General features: G+C 37.0%; 2 pseudogenes; one reads left to right on the top strand and one right to left on the bottom strand.

The window, feature by feature from the left end:
- Nucleotides 1–13,763: 13,763 nt before the first annotated feature.
- Nucleotides 13,764–13,882, top strand: LOC118607976 (annotated as a pseudogene).
- Nucleotides 13,883–15,234: 1,352 nt separating this feature from the next.
- LOC107509387 overlaps nucleotides 15,235–26,843 on the bottom strand; it is a 126,718-nt pseudogene continuing 115,109 nt past the window's right edge.

Here is a 26,843-nt window from a genome sequence, read left to right on the forward strand (position 1 = left end):
TTTATTTTGAAGTCCATTTTCTCTGATATTAGTACCACTACTCTCACTTTTTTTCTGAATGCCATTTGCTTGAAATATCATTTTTACTCTTTCACTTTGAGTCTATATTTCCCCTTGGAGCTGCGATATGACTCCTAGAGGTAGCATATGTTTTTGTTTGTTTGTTTGTTTTCCATTCTGCAATTTTGTTCCTTTTTATTGGTGAGTTGAGCGCATTTACATTTAGGATGATTTTTGAAACATGAAGTCTTCTTATAGCCATTTTTTCTTTTGCTTTCCGGTAGCTAGTGTTTCCATTACTTCATTGTCCTTAGATTTCTATTTTCTTTATTTTGGTTGGCTTTTGTGCGTTTTCCCCCTATTCTTCTTGTTTCATATTATATACTTCAGTTCTGAACCTTTGGTGTGTGGTTACCATTATTAATATGTAAAGGATAGTTATATATATAGTCATCCATTTTCTTCTGTGCGTGCCTGATCTCCATTCACCTTTGTGAATTTGGACCTTTGAATCCTTCCATTTTCATTCATTGTAATTTCACCTTTTCCCTTTGTATGCTGAATGGTCATTACTATCTTGTTATAGCAATTTTTTTCTTATTATTTAAGATTATAATGCCCTGTTCTTAGTAAGGGTTGCACGTCTCTGCTTCTATTTGCCTGATAGTCACCTTACTCCTAATTATGTATTTATTTTTGTCATTTTGTTTCGTGTGAGCTGACTCCTTTCAGTATTGTTTGTAATGCAGGCCTTGTAGTGCAGAATTCCCTCAATTTTTGTATGTGTGGGAGGGTCTTTATTTCCCTTTTATATCCAAAGGAGAGCTTAACTGGATATAATATTTTACGCTGTTAGTTCTTTTCACTTAATAGTTTAAATATTTGATTCTATTTATTTCTGGCTTGTAAGGTTTGCACCGATGATTCCGACAATAATCTCATGGGTTATTCCTTTATATTTTATCATTTTCTTATCTCTGGCTGCAGTGAGAATTCTGTCTTTGTCATTGATTTTTAGTAACTTTAATACAATGTGTCTTTCTGAAGGCCTTTTTGGGTTGAGATAATTGGGTGTTTTGTTGACTTCTTGATTTCCAACCTTCAGCTCATTCTTTAGATTTGGGAAATTCTTGTTGACTGTTTGTCTGAAAATGTTTTCTAGTCCCTGCTCCTTTTCCTCGCCTTCAATAATGCTCATTATTCTTAAGTTTCCTTTACTGATGGTATCAGCTGGTTCTTGAATTTCTCTTTCACTATCTTCATTCTTCGATTTCTCTCTTCTTCCTTCTAATTTATTTCTAGATTTCTGTTTTTGATATCACCGATTCTTTCCTCCATCTGGTCTACTCTATTTTCCAAGCTTGTTATTTCATTTTTCAACTCTTGTAGTGTGTGTGTGTGTGTGTGTGTGTGTGTGTGTGCGCGCGCGCGTGTATGTGATCTCCAGAAGATCTATTCTGTTCTTTTTGAGGGTTGCAGTCTCCTTGCTCTGCTCATCTAGTTGTTTTTTTCAATTCTTGAAATTGTTGGTATGACTCATCTCGGAACTCACTGAGTTTTTTCAGAAGTACCATCCTGAATTCTCTGTCATTCTAGTTGCATATTTCTATGTCTGTAAGTTTATTTTCTGGAGATTTTCCTCTGTCTTTTTGAGATACCTTGTCACCTTGTTTTTTCATGGTGTTTTATCGACTATTTTTTCACTTGGGCATTAATGAAAATGTATTCTGCTTTTTTTTACAGAAAGAATATTTATTATATAAAGGTCTCTCTTCAGTCTGCTGCTTCAAAAGAAGGCGCTTTTCTTTTGGTTTCCAGTAGGTGGCGTCTAAGCCTCTTGGATCTCTGCTTTATATAAAGCATTCATAATGCCTTTTATTTCCTTGTAGCCATTTAATCACGCTCGCTACCCTCATTCTCAGTATTAGCAACAGTTTCAGTATGGTATGCTTGGATTTCCCTGGGTTTCCACAGTGTTTGTTCTTGGAGGGTATGTGAGGAGTGGCCCTCTGCGTTGGGGGTTGGGAGCTGTGGCTTATCTTCGGTTTTGCAACTGTGGCCAGAAGATCAACTGTTGTTTCTTTGCTTTCTGCCCTGATGTCTGGGCCCTGCCGCTGTGTGGAACTCACAACTCTTCAAGCAGGGCTGTTCGGGGAATTCGCTGCACCTTTTCCACTTTCCCTCTTCCTGCAGGATGCTCCGGCAGCTACTCAAGATGCTCAGAGGCAGCTTCATTTTTTCTCCCAGTCCACCACCTGACACCCATGTTTATGACCTGTGGTAGCTCTTATTCACAGATCCCATGCTCAGATGTGCTGGTGTGCAATTTGGGTGTTTTTTGCTGAGTTTTTGATGTTAAGCTTATTGTTGTTTCAAGGGGAGAGTTCTGGGGACGTCTCTCACTCCGCCATGTTTCTCCAAATCCGGAATCTCACAGGGTGATTATTGATATATGAGGTTTTCCTATAGCTACGTTGTTTTCTTTTCTCATAGCTCAATGTCTCCATTCTTTTTCGTCTTAGCGTTTCTGTCCGTTATTTTAGTTTAGTAGTGTTTTATGGTTTTCCTACTCTTCTTTCTTTTTTATGTTATGTGTTTCAGTTCTGGATTTTTTGTATGTGGTTATTACTAAGCTTATATAAAAGAAAGTCATGTATATATGTATACCTTAGTCCTTTTTCTTCTGTGTGTGCCATATCTCCATTCTGCTTTTGCAGATTCAGGTCTTTATTCACTCTCCTTCTCTGTTTTATTGTCTCAATTTATCCCTATTTATGCTATGCATTAATTTCTAGGTTGCACTGGCTGTTGCTTTCTCTTTATAAAGTGTTTTTTTAAAGACATTTAACCATTATATAATATTTAAAGGCATAATACCCTATTCTTAATAAGGATTGCACTTTCCTGTTTCTGTCTGCCTGCTTCTCTTCTTATACATAGTTATGCATTTTTTTTGTCCTTTTGTTACAGGTAGAATGATGCCCTTCATTTTTTTCTCTAATGCAGGCTTCGTGGTGAAAAATTCCCTCAGCTTTTGTATGGCTGAAATGTCTTTATTTCTCATTCATATCTAAAGGAGAACTTTGCTGGATATATTATTCCTGGCTGGTAATTTCTATCTTTTAATAATTTGAATATTTGGTTCCTTCCTAGCTCGCAAAGTTTGAGCTGAAAATTCTGATGTTAATCTAATGGGGTTTCCTTTATAAGTTATTGCCTTTTTTACCCTGGCTGCCTGTTGCGGAGATGGTTAGGAAGAAGAATCGGAGTCTGGAAATGCTTTTACTAACATGGATAAGGGAGAGGAGGATTGGCAATGCTAGCAGCCCCCACCCCTGTCTCCATGGCCTTTTATTAAGTTCTACAATAATGCTGGCTTTGTAGTTAAGCAATCGTTACTCTAAGGTCAGTATATATTAGCTGGATATAAACTACGGCGAGTTCCCAGATCCAGTCTCAGAGCTACCTCTGTGTTCTCATCTATCTCTTCTTAAGTATCTTTTCTTGTTCTATGCACTGTGTTATCCTTGTCTCTAGAGCAAGGCATCCTAGAATAGGTTAGGCATGTGCGCACTCTCTGCAATGTGTCCTTGTGTGCAAGTCCACATGTGCTTCTGATGACGGTGTTGCTCCAAGCACTAGGCATCCCGCCAGAACTGCAGGCATTTCTCACAACAGCTGCCTCAAGATTTTTTTCTTTTTCATTAATTTTTGGCAGTTTTAATATAATATGTGTTGGAGAAGGCAGTTTTTGGTTGAGATAATTATGTGTTCTGTTTGCTTCTTGGATTCAAAGATCCAATTCTTTTTATAGGTTTGGGAAATTCTCATTGACTGTTTGAATATGCTCTTTTCCCTTCCTCTCTTCTCTTTCTGGTATACCCACTTTTTTAATGTTGCTTTTTCTGATGGTGCCCATTGGTTCTCATATAGTTATTTTATTTTATTTTTTTCCACTTTCAAGTCTCTCTTGTTTTCCATCTGCATCATTTCCAGACTTCTGTCTTTGATATCACTAATTCTTTCCTCCATCTGGTCAGTTCTATTTCCAAACTTGCTATTTCATTCTTTATCTCTTTTAATGAGTTATTCATCTCCAGAAGTTCCATTTGGTTCTTTTTTAGAGTTTAAATATCCTTGGTAAATTATTCCTGTTGTTCGTTAATTTGGTTTCTAAGTTCGTAGAACTGTTGATCAGAATTTTCTTCCATCATTGAGTTTTTCAAGACATGCAATTTTGAATTCTATGTCATTTGACACACATATTTCTATATATTTTTCAGTTTATTTTGTGGAGATTTTGAATTTTCTTTCTGAGCTGCCTTGTCACCTTTGTTGTTTATGGTGTTTGATGGACTAGTTATCCTCCTAGGCATTAATGGGAATGTTTTCCACTTAAAAAAAAATACTATGTAATTATCTCTCTTTAGTAAGTTGATAAAAATTGTATTTTATTTTATTTTGTTTTTGTATTTTCAGTAGGTGATGCTCATGACTATTGCACTGCCCAAGCCTCTTTTCAGGTTAAAAATGGATCTCTCTTTTCAGGTTAAAAATGCCCTGTATTCTCTGGGGATGTGTGTGTCTCCTCTATAATTAAGTTGCCTCTGTCCCAGGGCTCTACCCCAGTGGGAGAATGTGAAGGGTGATGGGGGTCTGAGCCTCTTAAAAGGCCCTGAAATCCTGGTACTGTCCCAAGAGTCAAATGCAATTCTTCACTTCTTTATTCCAAATAAGCCTGACTAGCTGGGGCTTGGGTGAATTGAGAGAGGCCAGCAGTGTGTGTAGCTGTTTTCCTTCTGGTAATGCTGACACTCAAACTTCGGCTGCTTTGCTTCTATATTTCCACCCCTGTTACTGGGACAAGAAACAGCGTGTGCTTCAGATTTGGTTGCTGCAAGTTTCTCTGGGGCCCAGTGCTAGCTCAGGAAGTGTGCAAGGGTGGGGGGAAGGCATGCTCTTGGGTGGTCGGAGGAGGCAACGGGGCTGTGACTTAGCTTTCTGTCTGACAGTGACCATTTCTAAGACACAGCTGTTGCCCCTTCACCTTTGGTCTCTGCCCTGCTCTCAGTCCTGACCACTGAGCTCCGCTGAGTGGAATATGCTGATCACTCATGCAGGGCTTTTAGAGGTTTCAAAGAACCAAGAAAATACTGCATAGTGCCTTCTTCCCCCTTCTCCTTGAGAAGGCTCCGGGCTGTGTTCCACAGCATCTGTCTTTGATCCTCTCTCCCTTTCCACCTTTCCATCTGGCACAATTGGCCCACGTTCAGATGCTCTGATGCATAGATCTCTCAGACATACTCTTGTGCAGTTTGGCTGTTAGCTGTTGGATTGTAGATGTTCAGCTTGTTGTCATTTCAAGAGGAGAGTTCAGGGGAGATAACTCACTCCATCACGCTTCTGAAGTCACTCAACCCAGACTGAATCTTCCCATTCATGATTATCATGTTTCTTCATTAAGTGTTCTTTTATGTTCTTAAGTACTGTTTCATAATTCTCTTATTTTTTGTGCTTTGAGGTATAATTGTCTTCTTAAAGGCTGTCTATTAGCTTTTGATTTTTTAAGTCCAAGGTAGAAAGGTGAATTATAAAATATTTTGATGATATTCTAAGTAGGATTGTTTCATTTATACTTTTTAATTTGTTATGATTGATATTTATTCTTGTATGTAGATATTGTACCCCCAAACTTGCTATATTTGTCTATTACTTCTAATAGTTTATCTTAAGACCTTCTTCCAATTTTCATATCTTATTTATACATTTTGTCTCATTATATTGGCTATGCCTTCTAACAGTGTTGAATTATTTCAGTGATAGCAATAATACTTTCCTTTATTCAAAATTTAATTAACATGCTTTCTTAGTTTTATTCTTAAGTTTGATGTTTAGCTAATCAATGTCAGAAAGTTCTCTTTTTAGTTTGCTAATAATAATAATAATATATACATGCATTTAAAAAATTATGACTATTAAATTGATTCAAATTTTTTTCCTCATACTTAAAGATGATAATGTTTTTTTTCTCCTTTTAATCTAATAATGTAGTCATTAACCCCAATAGTTTCTCTGATGTTGAATGACTCTTGCATCCCTGGAATAAATTCACCATGGCCATGATATACTTTTATTACTATTTTAAAGTATTGTTGGATTTAATTGACAAAATATTTATTAAGGAGTTTTGAAGCTATCTGACATATATTCATAAGTAAGTTTAGTCTATAATTGTATTTTTTTATTTTTCCTTGTACTATTTTAATATCAAGGTTATAAAAACTAACCTTTAAACTCATGTTAGGAGAAATAAAACACTTCATGAATGGATGGAAGACAAAGCTGAGGAACTTGCACACAAAACAAGACTGGATAAGAAATATATAAAGACAGAAAATATAATAAAATTGGAAGATCACCTTGATGTAGGACAGGTCAGATTCTCAGAGTGAAAGGGACTCAAGTTCTACTATGAGAGAGAAAAGGGTTCTTTGCTAAGTACAAGAAAGAATTCAAATACCCACCAAATTTAGATTGAAAAAGAAAATTTATTAGAGAAGGGGTAACACTCCATAGACAGAGTGTGGTCTCCTCTCAGAGGCAGAGAGTAAGAGAGACTGAGACAGACTCAGAGGGACAGAGACAATAGAGATGGGAACAGTGAGAGAGACAGAGTAAAGACACTGAGAAGGACCATGAGAAAGACATTGATAGAGACCCCAAATGTTCAAGGAATCCAGTTTATATATCATCATTTGGTTTCTGTGAAATACAATATACTGAATTTCCTTTGATATGGGCATACAGTGAGGAAGGATGAGGATGTAGTGTGAAAATGTAAGAATATGTAGTGTGAAAGGCCTGCTGGCAATTCTTAACTTTTGATCCTAGGTTCTCCATGGTTTTAGCCATAGGAAATGATTTCGTTTGCACAGGGCACCTCTTAAAGGCTCTGTTTTCCTGTTTTCCCTTCATGGTGTGGGGAAATGAATTGTTAGCTATCCCAGCAGAAATCTCCCCTTTATCTGCAGGTGTCTTTGTGGTCTGGTTTTAGGACTGATCAGCATATTGCCTTCTCTGAAAATAGATTGATTTAACATTTTAGTTCTCTTGCCTCCTTCCTACATTTACCCTAGGAAGTAAAATATTTGAATAATAGGCATTCTATAAGGAGAGAAAAATATGAAAGGGGAGTAATTAATTCAAAGAAGTGATTCAAGATTATTTTAATCTCCCAGAATTAAGAACATGAGTTTCCATATTGAATGGGCCTACCGAGAACAATATGTGGGACAAGATCTACAAAAAGGTACATCATAGTGAAATTTCAGAACAATAGAGACAAAGAAACAGTTGTAAAAGCTTTCAGGTAGGAAAAAGTACATTACTTAGAAAGTGTCAGGAATCAAAATGACATCTGACTTCTCAGCAGCAACACTGATAGCAACAAGACTATGCAGCGATTCCTTCAAAATTCTGAGAGAAAAATATTTTTCTCTTAGAATTCTTTACTCAGTCAAAAAATATCAATCAAATAAGAGAGTGAAGTAAACATGTTTTTAGACTTGTCAAGTCAAAAAATTTAACTTTCATGCATCTTTTTGTAGGAATGTACTGAAAGCTATGTTCTACCAATTAAGGAATACCAGGAAAATAAACCAAAATCTAATAAAAGTAATAGAGAGTGGGGAGGGGTGACGTCAGTAAGATAGTAGAGCAGGAAACTATACTTATTCCCTCCACAAAAACACCGATTCATCAACAACTCACAGGCACATTCTATTTGTGAGGAATCAGAAACCAAATGAAAGTCTTTTATACCCCAGTAGAACATGAAACAGCTCACTGAAGCTGGTAGGGAGATTTGGGAAATGCTTACACTAGAAAACCTGCCCGCAGTGCAACAACATAAGACCATGGAAGAGACTCCCTAGCTCCCAGCCTCACCTAGTGGTCTAACTATTCTGAGGGACTTCCTGAGGACTAGCTTATGTCTTGGTGATCATGTAGCTCTGACGATTCCAGCATAGGTTAGCCGCCCAGAGGACAATGGAGATCATAGCTTAGGCTGGTAGGTGCCATTGATCCTTATTACTGCTCAGCACAGAGTGAACAGATTAAAATCCCCAGCTTGTAGGTTCCCACTATGAAGGAAATCTGTTGAACCGTGTGCCCAGTGTCTCAGTTTCTCAGGGGCTGCCCAAAGACTAGCATTTGTCCTTCCAGTCTTGAAGCTCTGATGGGTCCAGAACAGTGTAGCTACCAGAGTAGAAGAGATAAATTGGCCTGAACTAGTAAATATTATAGCCCTCATCCCCTCTAATGTTCTTTTTTTAGGATCTGTAGTTTATTTGACTTTATTTTATTTTATTTTTATCCTGTCCTGGCTAATGCCTGTTGCCTTGCACAATCTACATTATGGGCTATAGGGATTTACATAGAGAAAATTATCCAATAATGTTCATGCGGTTCATTGCAAATCTATTTTCCCTAATCTTAGAGAGCCCTCATTATATTTAAGAATCCTTGTATTTTTATAAACTTCCTATTCCAATACCCAATTACTGTTCCAGACTTTTTATAGACTTCTACTTGCCTTACACATTTTGTGTGTCCCTCAAGATCCATGCTCTCTATTTCAAAATCTCTTTCTCTCCTCCACATCTTCCTCTTCTTTTTTTTTTTGGTTTAGCTTCTGTCCTAGAAGAGAGGATGAAGTTTTTCTTTCATTTCCAAGGCAAACATCTCCTATCTTTCCCATCATTCTTCTTCTAGGCCCATATTCCAATAATTATAAACTCTGAGCATGAATTTTTAGGCCCTTCTTTTTTGGTTTCTTTCTCCTTACACTTACACCAATATAACAGTGTATACAGGCACAGATGTGGTAGTCAGAACACTTAGACTTGAGCCTCAATTCTGCTACTTAAGTGCCAAGTTTGAATTAAGTCACCCAGCCTTACTGAGCTTTATTTTTCTTTCTACAAACGAACAGGATTGTTTCAAAGGATTAAGTAAAATTATCTACATAGAGTGCTGAGCAGAATGCCTAGCATATGGGAAGAACTAAATAGTCAGAGATTATGCTAAAAATGATGATTTTGATCAGTATAATGTTCAGTCTTCCTCTATCCTAGAACAACTCACCCTCATCCTCAGTATCTCCCCAAGTTAACTTTAATCACAGCTCTGATTGAAATTAGGCAACCTATTCCCACCAACTCCTCCTACTTAACCATAGACTTATGTTCTCAATGCTTGATTAAAATTGTCTTGATGAGGCTGAAACTTTTTAGTTCTTGTCCAGTGCTCCATCATCTAAACCATAATGTCTCCTGTCAAATATGTTGGCTGATTCCACTGGCATGTTTTTCAATTATACATGATTTAATCTAGATCTAAAGGATGGGTCTTAAAAGTTATTATTATGTAGGTTATCAGAAAAGACAAGATGGGCCTTGAACAGAAAAAGTGACATTTAATTTTTCAAGTGTCATTTCTTAAAGTACTATTATAATCCAGTGCTTCTGATCTGATTTTAAATTATTCTCATTCATTCCACAACACTTGTCTATCCTATCACCTTTCATCTACATTATGCTATCTTAAAAGTTTTTTTTAAATAGAATATTTTATAAAATTCTACAAAAATCGAGGATTCTTGAATTAATAATCCTTATAATATGACTTTTCTGTGGGGTAGGTCTGCATCTAAAACCACTGAACTGCATCAAACTTAGATCATATGTTCCCTTTCTTTGACAACTGAGCTTTAACTCCATATACAACTTCCTTGAGAAGGTGCTGAAGTCATTCTGCCATTTCAGAGAAGTATAAGGCCCTGCCTCAGGCAGAAGAGAAATCTAAATTTAAAGTCTAATAAGGAAATCTGGGCATATGAATATCAAGGAGAAGGTGATGTTGATCTAGTTGAAAGCACTGCAGAATTAAAACTTGATGGGAAATTAGTGCACTTCAGGAAACAAGACAAGCAAAGGCTTAGAGTACAATGTGAGGATCAATATTGGAAGAGTAAAATAATTGAATTAGCAAACCCTCAAGACAAATAGGCTGAAGGGAACAATGGGCAGCAAAGGTTTGACTTAGGAATGTTAACAGTAATTAGGAAAGGAAATGGGTCCATATCTTTTGGAGTTAGCCCTGCTAACACTGTGGCTGGACACAGAATGCACCTTGTTCTAAAAGGGAAATTGCTGCTATTGTTGCCCTGGTAACCTAAGGCTTATTATTTCAGATCTAAGAGTGGTCAGAAATCCCAATCAGGCTCTTGTAATGAAGAGTAAAGCATTTATTTCAATATCTGTCAGCCACTTACAAACTGTGTGACCTGGGCAAGGTAGTTAAGCCTAGTTTCCATCTGTAAAATGGGGATAAAAAGAATTTCTATACTTTAGGGATATTGTACTGGTAAATGAGAAGGTGTATGTAAATGCCTAACCTAGTGTTTGGCACATAGTTGGTGCTCAATAATTGTTAATTTGTTTTACTTTTTCTACTACCTCTCAATTTTTTAATTTAGTATCACCATCCTCAGATTATAGGAAAATAAATTAAAAAATATAGAAACTAACAGCATTTTTTGTGTTTCTTTATTGCCAAAATCAAGAGATTTGGTTAAAACAAATTTAAGGATTATCAGTAATTCTATTATTTATACTTATATAATTTTATTTTAACCAGTTAGATGATTACACATTGCAGTTTTAAACTAAGGAGGCTGAATGTTGGCTGGCTATCTTGTTAGTTGAAACAGTTCTCATTAAGGGCCCATAAAAAAGCTGTGATTAAAAATAAAAAAAAAAACTTCCTACCACCTCAGCTAACTGGGAGACTAAAAGGTAAATATAGTTTATAATAAAGACTTCATGGACCATCTATCATTGGCCCTAGTTATGTGCTTTAGGTATCTAATCTTCACCACAATTTCTAAATGACAGATATTATTATCCATATTTTACATATAAGGAATCTGAGATTTAGAGACATTATTCAAGCCAATAGCCAAGACCCTATCTGAAGTCTCTGTGGCCCCAATCATATACCCTTTTCACTGTGCTAGCTTGCCAGGCTAACCAAACAGCAGTTGGTTGGCTGTTAGCCACTCTCCAGTTATTGAGTTCAGTGAAGGTCAACCTCATTTATTCTGTTTTAATTGTACCACACTTTTGAAGGGAGAGTGTCAAATTCATGTTTTAGGCTGAGATAAGTGTTCCTTATTAGCAAATCCAAACTATTCCAGGAAGACATTTCAGTAGAAGGCCTTGTGAAAATAACTATCTACTGAGGTGGAAGTGAGGTTTTCTATGCATTGTTATAAATCTTGCCTTCTGTAGCAGGGATTTGTGGCACAAAAAGTGCATACATGTTGGTTGAATTTACCAGCCAAGCCTGTAATCTGTGTTTGTCTGATAATTGCTAATCCCATTGGCTCTCGGACTAAGAGAAATAATAATCACCGCTGTTTATTGGGCCCTTATAGGTGTTCAATATTATGGTGGATGCATAAAGTATGTTATTTATTACTAATAACAACCTGGTGAAGTTTATGGATGGGAAAACTGAGGCACAGAGAGGATATTTATCTTGCCCCAGATGGCTTATAAGTAAAAGAGCTGGAACTCAAACTTGGTCTTACTCCAGAGCCTAGAGTCTAGCCATTCTGCTCTGCAGAAACCTGCAAGAGTACAATGACTTGGCCAAGAAGTGTCAGACCTCCATTTTCTACAGAACCTCATGTTCTTACCACTATAAAGTGAACTTGCACAAAGCTTAATAGAAAAGCTAAAACAGAAAAAATCTGTGGGCTTTTTACTCTGAAATAAAGAGTAATTGTGACCTTGTTAATAATACAGCTAGAAATTTTAAGCAGGCTGAATCACATTGACTTTACCCTCTCTTATTCCCTAATTTATATTTGTTCCCCACCAAACAAATCTGTCTATTTTCAACTTCCATTTTCTTAGTCCAATATTTGACACACCTACCCCTTTTGAAATGCCCCTTTCTGACTAGATAGTTCTGCTCTGATGAGACATCTTCAGCATTTCAGCTCCGTTTGAAGGAAATGAAGCTTTTGACCTTTCCTGGAAAGAGAAAATGTGTTCTCGGAACCAGAGGGGATCTGACTTGTAAAGAGAGAACTTGTTCCTGGTCCCTGGTTGGTGTGTCCTCATGTAAATAAGGACTTCAAATCCTCACAGTTCGATTGGTCCAAAAAACACTGTCCTGACTGGTCAGAGTGGAGCTGAGCTGATTGGCCAGTGAAGATGTTAATTGATGGGCATATAGCTGTGCATTTCTCACTGGTTAGGGAAAGTCTCAGTCCTATTGGTTGAAATAGGATTTCAGAAACTCCTTTATAAGGGTTGGCTTAGATGGCAGGAACATAGTACTGGCAGGCAGTTCAATGCAAGCGCAGGCAGTTTAGTGCTGGCTTGTCTCTAAAACATGGCTTGCATGATAAGCCCCTGTATAGAAATGACCACTAGGCCCTGCTTTAAAATTTGAGCCCAGTTAGCAATGAGGAGTCCTTCTTGGTAGTTATCTTTTTTTTGGCAATGAGAATAACAACCTTGAGAGGATGGGCATTGTCTGACTTCCCAGTATCTTCCCTGAGGGCCTAGTCAAGGTCTCTGCATACAGAGAGCTAGGGCTGGAGGAGGGGAATGGATAAGGAGGGGGCCAACACAATCACACACACTGACACATGTATTCATGCACACAAAATTAATTGGAGTGAAATAAGTGTCCTGACACTGATAAAACTGACGTTTATAGTCCAACTTGACACACTGTGATATTGTGATTTATAATAAGCAATATATTTTTGGCCTTCGCCCCCAGTTCTAACACAGATCTCCTAAAACCCTTAGAATTTCCTCAGTGATGAAACCTATAAAGATGTCTCTTGTTATGTTAATGACTTTTAGGAAGCACCTAAGGATAGGGGCTAGTTACCAGGGGAACTAAATTTGATAGGACGGGGTTCCCTGATCTTCCAGTTTGGTGAACACATAAAGATGTGGGGAAAATGGTGCACCTGGAGAGAGCATGGAAGATCATACCTTGCCCTGTGCATCTCTTCCATTTTAATGTTCAATTACACTCTTATCTTATTTTTCAATAAACTAGTAAAGGTAAGACAGTTTTTTCCCAAGTTCTGTGAGCTCTAGCAAATTAATCAAACACAAGGAGAGGGTTGCTAGAATCTACAATTGATGGCTTGTGGGTCAGAAGCACCTGGATTTGGGACTGGTATCTGAAGTGTGTATATTGGTGAATGAAGCAGTCTTGTAGGACCGAACTCTTAAGCTTTGTAATTTAACACTACGTAATGGTTTATAGTGACAGAATTATGTTGAATTGTAGAATGCCAGGGTGGTGTACAGAACATTGCTGGAGGTAGTATGGGGGGAAACCCCTACACTCCCACAAATCAGAATTCGGTGCAGAACCTAAAGGCACATCTTCATGTACTTTAGTTTTCTCTTTCACGCCTGGACTTTAAGCTGCCTGGGAACAGGAATAATGGCATTCCCTTTCCTATAGCATTTTGCACTGCTCCAGGAATACAACAGCTGCTTAATGAATACTGGTCAGCTATTAAATTGGCTCTAAATTTATTTCTGGTGTAGTACTTTTTGTGTATTTGTTTTTAACTTTAGCCTCGTTTTCCCACCTTCCCGTTTAAAATGTCTCAAAGGGAGACTTTAAAATTGGTATGTTTTAAATATAGGCCTATAGTCTATGGTCATGCCACCCTGAACAAGCCCAATCCCGTCTGATCTCAGAAGCTAAGCAGTGTTGGGCCTTGTTAGCACTTCGATGGGAGATCACCTAGGAAGACCAGGTGCTATAGGCATAAAAAAACCAATAAGGGATTTTAAGCTGACAAGGTCCTTGCAATCTGTGAGGTCAATTAAGGGTTGCATCGCCTATAAATTAATTAATCAATCAATCAATTAATTAATTAATTGATAAAGGCCCATAGCTTTGAGGAGAATAGCCAGAAACTGATCCCATTCCATACCTTTGTGAGAAGAGTGGGTTGTTTAAGGATATATTTGGCCATTAACTAACAGCAGTGAAGAGCTGTTGGTACGTCCATGCCTCTGGCACACAGAACATACTAGCAGCTATTTAAGCTTTATTCTGAGGACTGTAATTGAGCTAAGAACAAAAGACCAAGGTAATTGGGCTGGTATGTATGCTTGCAGCCCACAGCCAAAACTGACTCAATGGTCTATGTGGCTTGCAGTCCTAAGCCAGAGATAGAGTTCAAGGGGTAGTCTCAGCCTTGACTCCAAAGGTGAATAAGCCTGTTAGACTTTCTGAGTTTGGCTTTTCCTTGCATTCTACCTTCAGAAAATTCTAGCTCAGGATTTTTCCCCTTGTCATGCATCAGATTCATCCGAGTGAGAGGGTGAGTCTTGCTTACCATTCAGATTCTTGGGTCCCACTCCAACCTCCTGAATCAGAATCATTGAAATGGAAACCAGGACTTTCTTTTTGTTGTTACTGTTAGAACAACTTAACAAAATAAAATTTTGGTTGATTGTCGGTCAACATTGTTTCACACATACATCAAACAGGCCAAAAATACAATAAATGAAACAACTTCAAAGACCAAAATAAAACCCCTAAAAATAATGAAACCTTTTATCTTTGACCTTTTAAACAATTTCATAAAAAACTAACTACTAGTACAGATAAGAACATACATTAGAAAGTAACTGGAATGCTCAGGATAAGATTTATTTTGTTGTTATTTTTGCTTTTTCTTTTACAAGATGTATTTTCTCCTTTGCAATTATAATGAACACATTCACACAACAAGTCAAGTCAGAAGCAGGACAGAGAATGCTGCAAAAGCTGGTTTGGTCATCCTGAGATCATTAAAAATGGCTGCTCCCTAACAACATGTACAGAAATATAAGATGTAAATAAAAATACACAAATTTTCTTTTTTGAAGTACATTTAAGAAAAAACAAAGCAGAACATTGCAAGATTTTTTTCCTTTCCTGTTACCAATTCATGTTGTGGTGTGGGTGGTGAAGAGCATGTGTCATCTGTGGGTTGTGCGGCCTGCAGTGGGCAGGCAGGTAGCACTCTACTCAAAGATTACCACATTCAGAGACTGGAAATGGATGGTGAATAGGTCATGGCGACCATTCTTTTTTACTCTTTAAGTTTAACTTTTTCTTTCTTGCTGTCTAGTCATCCTCGTTGCTTGTCTGCTTCTTGGTGTCAACATTTTATCCTCATCATCTTGAGCTGCCTGTTTGCTTCAGCCTCATCTTCATCTCCATTCTCCTCCTCACCATCACCTTCCTCCAATTCCTCATCCCCTCCTTCCTCTTCTTCATCTATCTCATTGTCAGCCTCCTGTTCCTCATTTTCCTCATTAGTGTTCCCATTAGCAGGTGCTTCTCTTCCATTCTCTGCCTCCTCCACAACTTTCTTCTCCTTTAAGTCCTTAGTGGTGATCTCAGAGCTGGTGTCCACAGCCATGTCTGACGTGGCGGGGCAGGCCAGTAATCCAACACAGCAGTTTCAAAATAAAGTGAAAGTTGGAGGACTGGAGAAAAAGGTGCCAGAGTCCACAGTGATGGAAAAAGCGCATGACCGAGAGGGCTGCAGTGAGTGGAGAGCCAGGTCTGAGAACAATGCAAAAATGGCTTTTCAGAGTAGCTACTTAGGAATATAATTTTTTGAAGATACACCAGATAGCTCAAGTTTAAGAACCACTGTTAACTATCCAAAAGACTCCCCAGTTTCTGAATTCATTATTCTTTGTGGCTTTCATGCATTTGTGCATTCTCTTCTCTATGCTTAGAATTCCTTAATGTCTGGTGGAAATGTCATCAGGTTTTCTAGAGGCAGGATTTTTTAAAAATTATTTTAATTAGTTTCAAGTATACAGTACATTGGTTAGACATCCATATAGTTCATAAAATGATCCCCCCAATTGCTCCCTTCCTCCCCTGACCCTCCACCTAGCCAACGTATTAATGCTAACTGCATTCCCTATGCCATGCTCCCCATCCCCGTAACCATCCATCAGCTACTAATTTGTACTTCTTTAACCATTAACCCCATTCTCACAGTCCCCCCACCAAAAATCTTCCTCCCGTCTGTCTATCACCAAATTGTCCACTGTATTTGTGAGTCTGTTTTTGATTAGTTTGTTCTTTTTTCCCCTTAGATTTTGCATATAAGTGAAATGATATAGTGTTTATCTTTCTCTGTGACTTAAATACCTTCTAGGTCCGTCATAGCAATATCATTTTCCATCCCCTTCCTTTTAGTCTGTATGTGTCTTTTATTATGAAGTGAATCTCTTGTAGGCAGCATATGTAGGGGTCTGTTTTCTTATCCTTTCAGCCACTCTATCTTTTGGTTGGAGCACTTAATTCTTTTCCATTTAAGGTATTTATCGATAGGAATGTGGTTGTTAACCATTCTTTATTCATGTTTTTGATACATGTTTTGTCTTCTTTAAGAAGTCCCTCCAGTATTTCCTGTAATACTGTCTTGGTGGCAATAAATTCCCTTAGCTTATTTTTGTCTGGGAAGCCCTTTATTTGTCCTTCAATTATAAATGATAGCTTTGCTGGATAAAGTATCCTTGGTTGTAGATTCTGGGTCCTCATCCTGTTGACTATTTTGTGTGAAACCCTTCTGTCCTGCATAGTTTCTTTTGAGAAATCAGCTGCCAGTCTTATGGTATTCTCCTACCATTAATTATCTGTTTTTCTCTTGCTGCTTTTAATATTCTTTCTCTGTATTTAACATTCGGAATTTTGATTATGATGGGTCTTGTGTGAGTCTCTTTGGAGTTCTGATTTTTGGAATTCTCTGAGCTTCCCGGGGTTTTACGACCATTTCTTTCACCAGGTTAGGGAAGTTTTCCATCATTATTTCTTCAAACAGCTGTTCAACATCTTGATTTTCTTCAGTTATGCCGATCTAACAGATATTTGGATCCTTAATATGTTCCATATGCTCCTTAAATTATTTTAATAGTCTTGTCATCTTATCTCTTGTGATTCTGTCCTCTAGATAGGGCATTTGATTCTTTTTTTTTTATTCATTTTGTTTATTTATTTGTTTATTCCATTTAATATACTTATCATCTCATATAATGTGTTCTCCATTTCAGACCGGTTGCCTTTTATAATTTCCATTTCCATTTTTATGTTTTTTTTTATCTCTTTGTTGAAGTTCTCACTGAATTTATCTACACTTCCCAACAGTTCATTGAACATCTTTATAACCAGTGTTTTAAACTCTGTATGTTAAATTACTTGACTCCATTATATCTGGATCTCTGTTTCCTTCTGTCATATGGTTTCTGCTTCTTGTATTCCCATTTTGGCTGCCTTTCTGTGTCTGTTTCTATATACTAAGCAAAGCTCCTAAGTCTCCCAGTATTATTAGTGTGGCTTTGTGAAGTAGGTGTCCAGTGGCACAGTTCTGAGAGGGGTTCAGCTACAGGCTAAATATAGCCCAAGCTACTACCCCTCCAGGGCCACCTGTTAAGATTCAGCAAGCAATCCAAAAATGCTGTGCTTATAGTTGCCTTAAAAGGCCACACCAGAAACCAAACCCAGCTGCTAACAGTGTGAGTCTAGTTGTTGCTCAGCAAGGAGCACCTGACTCACTGAGGATATGCAGATATGCCTGGATGTGACTTGGGTGGTGCATTGAGCCAGGGGAGGTGGGGTTTCAGGGAATCCTCTGGGCAGAGTGACCTCTGTTATCCAGTTTGATGATGTCATGGCTATGGCAGCGCTGTGCCTGGAGCACTGGGAGGTGAAGGTCTCAACAGGGAACAATGGATATGTTGCTGGTACTTCTGTACAGAGAAAGTCTTGCCTTGGACCTCACTCCGACAATGTCTCCCTGTATGTCTGTGGTGCCCCCTGTGTGCAGTCTAATCATCACAGGTGCTCAGAGTGAGCAGATCCCTCACTGCGAAAATCTGCTCGCTGACAAGGCCCCTTAGCTCGCTGACAAGGCCCCTTTAAGAGGCTTCTGCTGCTGCCACTGCCACAGCCTCCATCTCACTCAGCCACTGGAGACCAGGCAACCCCACGTCCTTACCTCATCCTACTTTCTGCCCCTGCAGAGTGATTTCTCTTATTTCTCCCTAGTTGTATAGCTTGTTCATCGAGATCCCAGGAAATTTTTCCTTGCTACTCCTCCTTGTTTCTGTCGCAACTTTGATTTGGTCACCAGAGGGATGAACAGAGCCTCTACCATCTATGCCATTTTTTTTTTCTCTAAGGAGGCAGCAGTTTTTGATAACTATGAATAAAAATGAAATAAAATGTATGCACTAAAATTAGATTCTATTGTAAATAATTTTCTTAATTAAGTTTATTGGGGGTAACATTGGTTAATACAATTAAATAATTTTCAGGTGTACATTATAATTTGACATCTGTATATTCTATTGGATATACAGACCAGTTTCCATCAGCTACCAGATATTTGATCCCCTTTACCCAATTCACCCTCCTCCGATCCCCCTATATTTCCCCATCTTCTATATAGGTCATCTGATCTTCTTTATTCATTTCATTTATTCTATTTAATATGCTTCTCATCTCAGATAATGTGTTATTCATTTCTGACTGGTTCCCTTTTATAATTTCTATTTCCATTTTTATGCTTTTTATCTTTTTATTAAAGTTCTCACTGAATTTATCTATACTTCTCCTAAGTTCGTTGAGCATCTTTATAACCAGTGTTTTGAATTCTGCCTCTGTTAGGTTGCTTGACTCCATTATTTCTGGATCTCTGTTCTGTTCTCCCATACGGTTTCTGCTTCTTTGTCTTCCCATTTTGGCTGTCTTTCTGTGTTTGTTTCTATGTACCAATCAAAGTTCCTAAGCCTCTTGGTCTTATTAGCATGGCTTTGTGGAGTAGGTGTCCAGCAGCACAGTCCTGAGAGGGGTTCAGCTGCAGGCCAAATTTAGTCCAAGCCTCTGCCTCTCTGGAGCCACTTGTTAAGATTCAGCAAGCAATTCACAGATGCTGTGTTTAGAGTTGCCTCAAAAGGCCACACCAGAAACCAAGACAAGCTGCTACCAGTGTGAGTTTAGGGGCACCTGGCTAAGTAAAGACACACTTGGATGTGGTTTGGGTGAGGCAGCGAGTTGGGGGAGGTGGAGTTTCAGGAAATCCTCTGGGCAGAGTGACCTGTGTTACCAATTTTGATGAAGTCTCCACTATGGCAGCACTGATCACACATACTGGGATGGGGAAAGGGCTCAACAGAGGAACAATGGATACCATTGGCACTTCTATATAGGGTGAGTGTCGCCTCAGCCCTTATTGTGACAACTCAGTGTTCCCCTGTAAGTCCTTGGTGTCCCCTGCACAGCCGAACCAACACTGGTGCTCAGAGCAATCAGGTCTGTCACTGCAAAAGTCTACTCATAGACGTGGCCCCTTTAAGAGGCATCTAAAACTCCTGTAGCCTCTGCCCCACTCAGCCGCTCAGGACTGGGCAGCCTCACATCCTCACCCCATTCTACCTTCTGCCGTTGCTGGGTGATTTCTTAGATTTCATAGATTTCTTCCTAGTTGTATGGCTTGTTCAGCTAGATCCCAGGTGATTTTTCCTTGCTGTTTGCTCCTTGTTTCTGTCATAACTTTGATTTTGGTCGCCAGAGGGATGAACAGAGCCTCTATCATTTACAGCATTTTTTCCTCTAAAGCAATAATATTATTTGAGAAATCACTTTTCTCAGTCCTGTATACTTAAGTCTGTGAAGGTATTGCATTTTATCTTTCTCTAAATTTATCTAACTGATTTGTGTTATTTTCAGGAATTCTTGTCTACTTCTTTTGCCCTTGATAAATTGAGATAAATTTAACTATTACCTGATTTTTGCCTCATGGTGTTCATCTAGACTCCTAAAGTCTCTAAGAAATGACTCTTTCATATTCTGAAAAATGTCACATAACAGAGTTGCAGTTAAGTAACAAGCATAATTGGACAAAGCTGCTGGTGTTTTGATAAAATAGAAAAAGATGAAAATAACTTCTTGGTTTTAGTAATTCTTTTCCTTAGAAAATAAAACTCTATCACTTGTTTGAAGAAAGCCGTCTCTTGTCACTAATTCCACTACTCATGATGAAGCATAGCACAGGATAATTTTGAGGCTAAGTGAGGATGCAGAGTAAGAGGATACATGCTTGCCGCATGCAGCACAGGGGGTTATTAAAATACAGGTAACTATCTTGTTGCAGAAGTATCTGATTATGTAGTTGTTTTGAGTGAACTCAAAGCTTATTTTTACTGCAGTTACATGGCTACGTTCACTTGTTAAAAACTTTCCCTCAAAAGTGTCAACTATAAAATAATTTTAAAATAGCTGATTTGTCCCATTTCCCCCAGCTGTATGTGCTATCTTAGCAAACAATCACTTGAAAGGTTTCTGTATCCAATGACTCTAATGAAAAAATTCTGAGAAAAGTCAAGGTAGTTAAATTAACACTTCACTCCAATGTTCCCCAAATGATATCAGTGTTCTTTTGATCAGCTAAGGCAGTATTTATTCATGCTTCAAAAACATCAAAACACATCTGAATTGTACACTTGAAATTTATTAGATTTTGTTAATCAGTGTCACTCTGATAAAAAAAATACTTCAGCAAAGGAAAAGAATGGAAAAAAACATCAATACAGTCAAAAACCCAGACTGACAGCAGTTTTAGAAGCATATCAACCAAAACAGCTGTATCAGTGCCTGACTTACCCCCTTTCCTGCTAGCAGATGAGGCTAGCCTAAAGCATATAGATTAGGACAAGAAATATACTATAATCATCACATGAGTAAAAAGGAGTGCTCTATATAAGGTCATCCAAAATTAGTTGGCATTCCATTGACACAATTCAAGCTTCTGAAATGCTAATCATTTTGGAACAGTGCTCAGTGCAAGAGCGTGCAGGACAGGTCTGGAAATAATCAGTCTTCCCTACATCAGAGAACTCCCAAATGTTTGCCTGATGCAGGCTTCCCTGGCAGGTGTTACCCTAAGAAGGGAGTTCCAGCCAGGTTGCTGTCAGCTTTGAAATGGCACGTCATATACCTTTTCACAGTAGTAAAGAAATCAGTCATTTCCTTCAGATTGGAAAGAAGAGGCATATGGCATTTAATTTTAAAGGATGTCACTAGGGCATCTCTCAAGTTTACCAAACGATCCCCCCAACTCCTTTTTTTATAACAGATAGTTGCTAATTTTATCATCTGGAAAGTTTAAAGGTAAAAGTTTTTTTTATGAGGTTTGTTTTATTGAATTCCATTGTATAAATACAATTCAATGCTTGTGGATCTTACAAGTAGAACTATTTGAAGCTTTGGTCAAAATATAGAGGAAGATAGTGATTTTTAAGACAAAACAGATGGAAAGCCAGATTTCTTATTTAACATTGACCTTTTCATTTTATTTTTAAGTCTCTATTTTCATTTCAAGTTCCGTGCTCAACAGTAACATCTTAATGATTCTAAAAGTAAGCTGAAGCAGGGGTGCATCTCAAAGCAATAGAAATATTACATATTGCAGTGCACGCTCTCACACACACATGCACCCCAATGGACTATAAACTTAAACTCTGCCTGCAAAAAAATATATATCCAATACTAGGTACAAGATTAAGCTAAGGAATCTGTACTCAGTCTAAAGACAGCATTTCTCAGTGAAGTCCTTGGACCATTTTCCATTATAATATCCTGGGGTGTTTGTCAAAAGATATCCCAGTCTGGATTTCTACATACTGATATCTAGATTACAGATATTCTGGATCAGTGAGATCAAGATCCTCTGGAATAAGGCTTGTGGATCCTAAGTGATTGCAGGGTCACTTGTAGTATGAGAACCACTGCGCTGGGACACCATAAGTGCTGTTTTATTCAAGTGAAGTTGGGAACACAGTTTGGTCTTGAAACTCACCTCTTATCTCTATTTCACCAAAAGAAATCAAGTCCTTTCTCATCAATTTACTCAATTAGTATACCCTTCCCCAATTCAAAAGTGATTGTAGTTCAGAAACAAGTATTCCAGAACAATTCCACTGTGGGATTGACTCCAAATCTACTCAAATTCTGAAGCAATCCTAGGACTGCAGAAGCTGAAAGAGTTCAGCTTTTTGATTAATTGGCACCTAAAACATGAAGTTCTTGTGCTTCTAAAGAGGCTTAGCAATTTGTAATTGGTGGGGGGAAATAAACAACCCTTCTCCCAAACATTTAAGCTGAAAATCTCAAAGATATCTAATTATTCTTTTTTAAGCCATTGACTCCCATATTCCAACAACAAAAACTCTTGCTTAATATATTTTATAAATATTTCTTTTGCATGTTTTCTTTTCAGCTTTACTTCTAAAGACCATAGTTTTGACATCCATTATTTTATGGCTGGATTATTACAATGACTTTCTAACTGCCATTCTTATTCTTATACACCATTTTGATACACTGGTACCAGACAAGATTTGATAAAACACAAACCTGCTCAAATACTCCTGGTGATTCTCCCATTCCCCATAAGAGCGGTCTAAACACACTTGTATCTCAGTCATGAAGTATGTCACAAGTTTTACCTTTTCCATCTGCCAATGTAAATCCTCCCTATTCTTTCATTTGGCTCCAGTCTATCCATGTGAAAAGTTAAATAATACCAAGAAAGACATATCCTTTCTACTTAATTATGTTATAAACTCCTTGAGGGCTGAGAGCAAGTCTGTGCAATCCTCTCAAAACCAAACATATTGCTAAAGTATTTGTTAAATAAATCAAAGATTGAATGACAGTGGGTTAAACCACCAATATCCATTCTCACTTCCTGACCTGAGGTACCACAGGGCAGTTCATGAATTTCCTATGCACTGAGTAAATGTCTGAGTTCAATCTTGTTAATCACCTCACTATTACTCTTCAAGTGGAAGAAATTAATCCCGGAAGTTTGGGACCTTTTCCTCACATATACAAAAAACAAAGTTCTGCATGAAGGATTTATGTTGAGAAAAGAATAAAATTCTATGTCTAGGTGGTTATGCTTAATAGTTCCAAATTCTAATGTGTGAAAAATATTCCAGTCTTTATCACTGTGGAAAGTCTGTGATGTGAGAACTACTTGAAGAAATTTTTTGTCTCATATCAATGACAAAGTAGAGCATACAAAGCTTTTAGTGGCTACAGATGCTACTGATTTAAGGTATTGTAATAATTCCTTAAACACAGTAAGACAAACCACGTCAAGCAATGTTTTGGTGTTAGTGTAAGTGAAATAAACTCAAATGCCAAGTTTGTCTGAGTAGCAGAACTGCACGTTGTTTAAAGATAATATTGCACTTGTTAGGAAAAACATTGTATGAAATAAAATATAATTTTATGGCCAAGCATTTTATTGTACTGTTATCATCATCATCATTAGAAATTGTGATCAAGAGACCTAGAAAAGAGGTATGCATAAAATTTTGTCTAAATATGTATCATTGAAAAATCAGAATGTTTCTCAATTTACACTTATTAGATTACCTCCAGTACACACACGGAATTTGCTTAGCACTTAAATTTCAAATTTAAAAAAAATTAAAACTGAAACTAAATAAATTTAAATTTAAAAAATTTCAAAATTTGCAGTTAAAATGTAAATAAAGATAGTCTTGGTACAAATCATATCTTACAAATTCAGAGAACAGACTAGGTTTTAAAATGTGATGCTTAGAATGCTAAAATTTAAATAACTTTTTTATTCTGACTCGACTGTCATACTTCTAAATCTGTCTTTTCAATATTTGTACCCAAGAAAATGATTTCTACCATGAAATTTTAAGCAGATTAAAATAGTATTTAAGATAAATACAGTTAGTTTGAAAATATTTTCAAAACAAAATATGTTTGAATTTCAGAAGCTGTCCAAAAAATCAGCTTCTGAAATCCAAACAGAAAAAATAAATTTTTTAAAACTTGTCAAAAATTTGCTAATTCCTCAAGCCACAATGTTATTTAAATTTATTTGAATAATTGTGGCTGGATTTGGCAGCTATACCAATAAGCACCCAGATGCTGCCATTTTCTAAATTTAATTTCATATGACAGTTCTGTGACTAAACACATATCTACTATCCTGTCACCCTAACCTTAATTAGTCCAAGCTCAAGGGGAAAAAGTGTTCTTGGACAGACATTGTTTCCATTAGATAATTCAGAAGCATGAGAAAAATGGTCGTGATTAGGAAAATAGCAAATGTATTTCAAAATGCTAGGTATGCAATGGAATAAAACATAATAAAAGATCTTCGAGGGTCCTTTGGAATCACTAGTCCAATCCCTTTATCTTATACCTGGGAAACTAGGCCAGAAAAGTGAAGTTAGTTATTGTGGTCAGCCTCTAGGGCAGGATTTGTTATTCTTTTCATTTTCACATGATTTCTCTCTAGGGTAAATTTCTAATATGGGTTTGGTTGTTGCATGAAATCAGGTACTTGTTAAGCTAAATTTACAATATAATAGAATATTAGTCTCAGATGGGCACTATAGAGAATCTTCTCTGAACAGTAAAATAGGGAGAATGTTTTTAATTTGGTTTTGTTTAAAATATAAAGCAGTTTAAAAGCCTGGGTTGTAGAGCTTAAATCTAAAATTCCCAATCTTAGCTCTTTAAACATCTTTGAGTTTTACAACAATTTCTGAAATGTACCTTTCCCCTATTATAATCTCGCCCTCAAGTTACCAGTCCAGTTTATTGTTTATAAATTAAACTCACGAAACAAGTAAGAGAGTAGGTTTTGTTTTACCAGAAGGTTCAGAACTGAGGTTTTTAAAATAGCTTACAATGGGTGTAATTTATAGTAATATAATTTACTCAAGTTTATACAGAAAATTTTAAATAAACATTTATAAGGAAAGTACCCACCACATCTTGGTACCTCTGAATTTAACCATTATCTTCCAGGCCTTCTGCTAAGGCCAACTCTGCTTTCCCTGACTCCTTTACCAACTGACTTGCCATAATAAAGCTGCTGAAGTGTGAGAAGATATGGCTGCTTGCACCACCAGGCCTTGATAATTTCAAACCCTGTATATTTGTGTCTCTAGTAAACACTGGAAAGATTCATTACTAAGAACAAGCAATGGAAAATAGCAACCGCCTGAAAGATGATGAGGACAACAAGCCCAAATCAAATAGTAAGTAGGAAGTAAAAAGAGTTTGCCTTTTATCTATGGTGCATACAAGGATAGTTGCTGTTCCATTACAGTAATTTTGTGTGTGGCAAAATTTACATCACACAAAATTAATCATTCTAAAGTGTACAATTCAGTGGCAGTACATTCACCATGTTTTACAACCACCACCTTCATCTACCTCCCAATCCATCGCTCTAATAGAAAACCCCACACCCATTAAGTAGTCACACTCCTTACCCTCTCTACATATTCCATCGAAATCTTCAATCCACTTTCTATCTGTATGGATCTACCTATCCTGGACATTTCATATAAATAGAATAATACACTATGGGACCTTTTGCATCTGCCTTAATATATTTAGCCTACATTTCTGAGGTCCATTTATACTACACCATGTATCAATTCTTTTCTATGGCTAAACTACGTTTCATTGTATGGCTATACCACAATTGTTCATTTATCAGTTTTTGGAAACCTAGCGGTAAGTAAATTATTTACACTTTTTGGCTATTGTGAATAGTGCTGCTAGAAACATTCATGTACAAGTTTTTGTTTGAATACACATTTTCAATTATTTTGGGTATGTACCTAGGAGTGAGATTGCTGGGTCATATGGTAATTCTATATTTAACTTTTTGAGGAATCACCAAACTGTTTTATAAAGTAGCTACACAATTTACATTCCCACAGACCGTGTAGAAGAAGTCCAATTTTTTTACATCCTCATTAACATCCGTTATATTCAATTTTGTTTCTTTAGAATAACCATTCTACTTAGTATAAAGCAAGATCTTACGGTTCTATTTCTATCTCTCTAATGAATAATGATGTTGAGAATCTTTTTATGTGATTTTTAAAAATTATTTGTGTACCTTCTCTAGTGAAATGTCTTTTCAAGTACTTTGCTCATTTTTAAAATTAAATCATTTGTTTTTTCATTGTTCTTTAAGGTCATTATCATATACTGTTAATATAAGACCCTTACCAGAAATATGATTTGTTAATATTTTCTCCTATCCTGTAAGTTGTCTTTTCACTTTTGTGACAGTATTCTTTGATGCACAAAACTTTTATTTCACTGAGGCGCAATTTATCTTTTTTTGTTTATTTGTTTCTTGCACCTTTTTTTTGGTCATATCAAAGAATCAATTGTAAAACTGAAGGATATGGAGATTTATCCCTTTGTTCTAGGAGTTTATTTAGTTTTAGCTTTTAAATTTAGATCCTTGATCCATTTCAAGTTAATTTTTATAGGTGTGAGGTAGAGGTCAACTTCACTCTTTGAATGTGGATATTGGGATATCCCAGCACCATTTCTTGAAAGAAAAAATTTTTTCCCGTTGAATGGTCTAGTCACCTTTGTTAAAAATCAATTGACAGTAGATGTATGGGTTTATTTATAGACTCTAAATTCCATTCCATTGTATCTATATGTCTGTTATACTAGTACCACACTTTTTTTTTATTACCATAGCCATGGGTTAATTTTTTTTTTATTTTTCAAAGTTGACATTATTATTTTATATTAGTTTCAGGTGTACAGAACAGGGGTTAGATATTTATACAACTTATGAAGAAATACCCCTGATTACTCTAGTAACTACCCGGTACTAA

Source organism: Rousettus aegyptiacus, unplaced genomic scaffold (assembly GCF_014176215.1).
Source record: "Rousettus aegyptiacus isolate mRouAeg1 unplaced genomic scaffold, mRouAeg1.p scaffold_m13_p_9, whole genome shotgun sequence".
Lineage (NCBI taxonomy): Eukaryota > Metazoa > Chordata > Mammalia > Chiroptera > Pteropodidae > Rousettus > Rousettus aegyptiacus.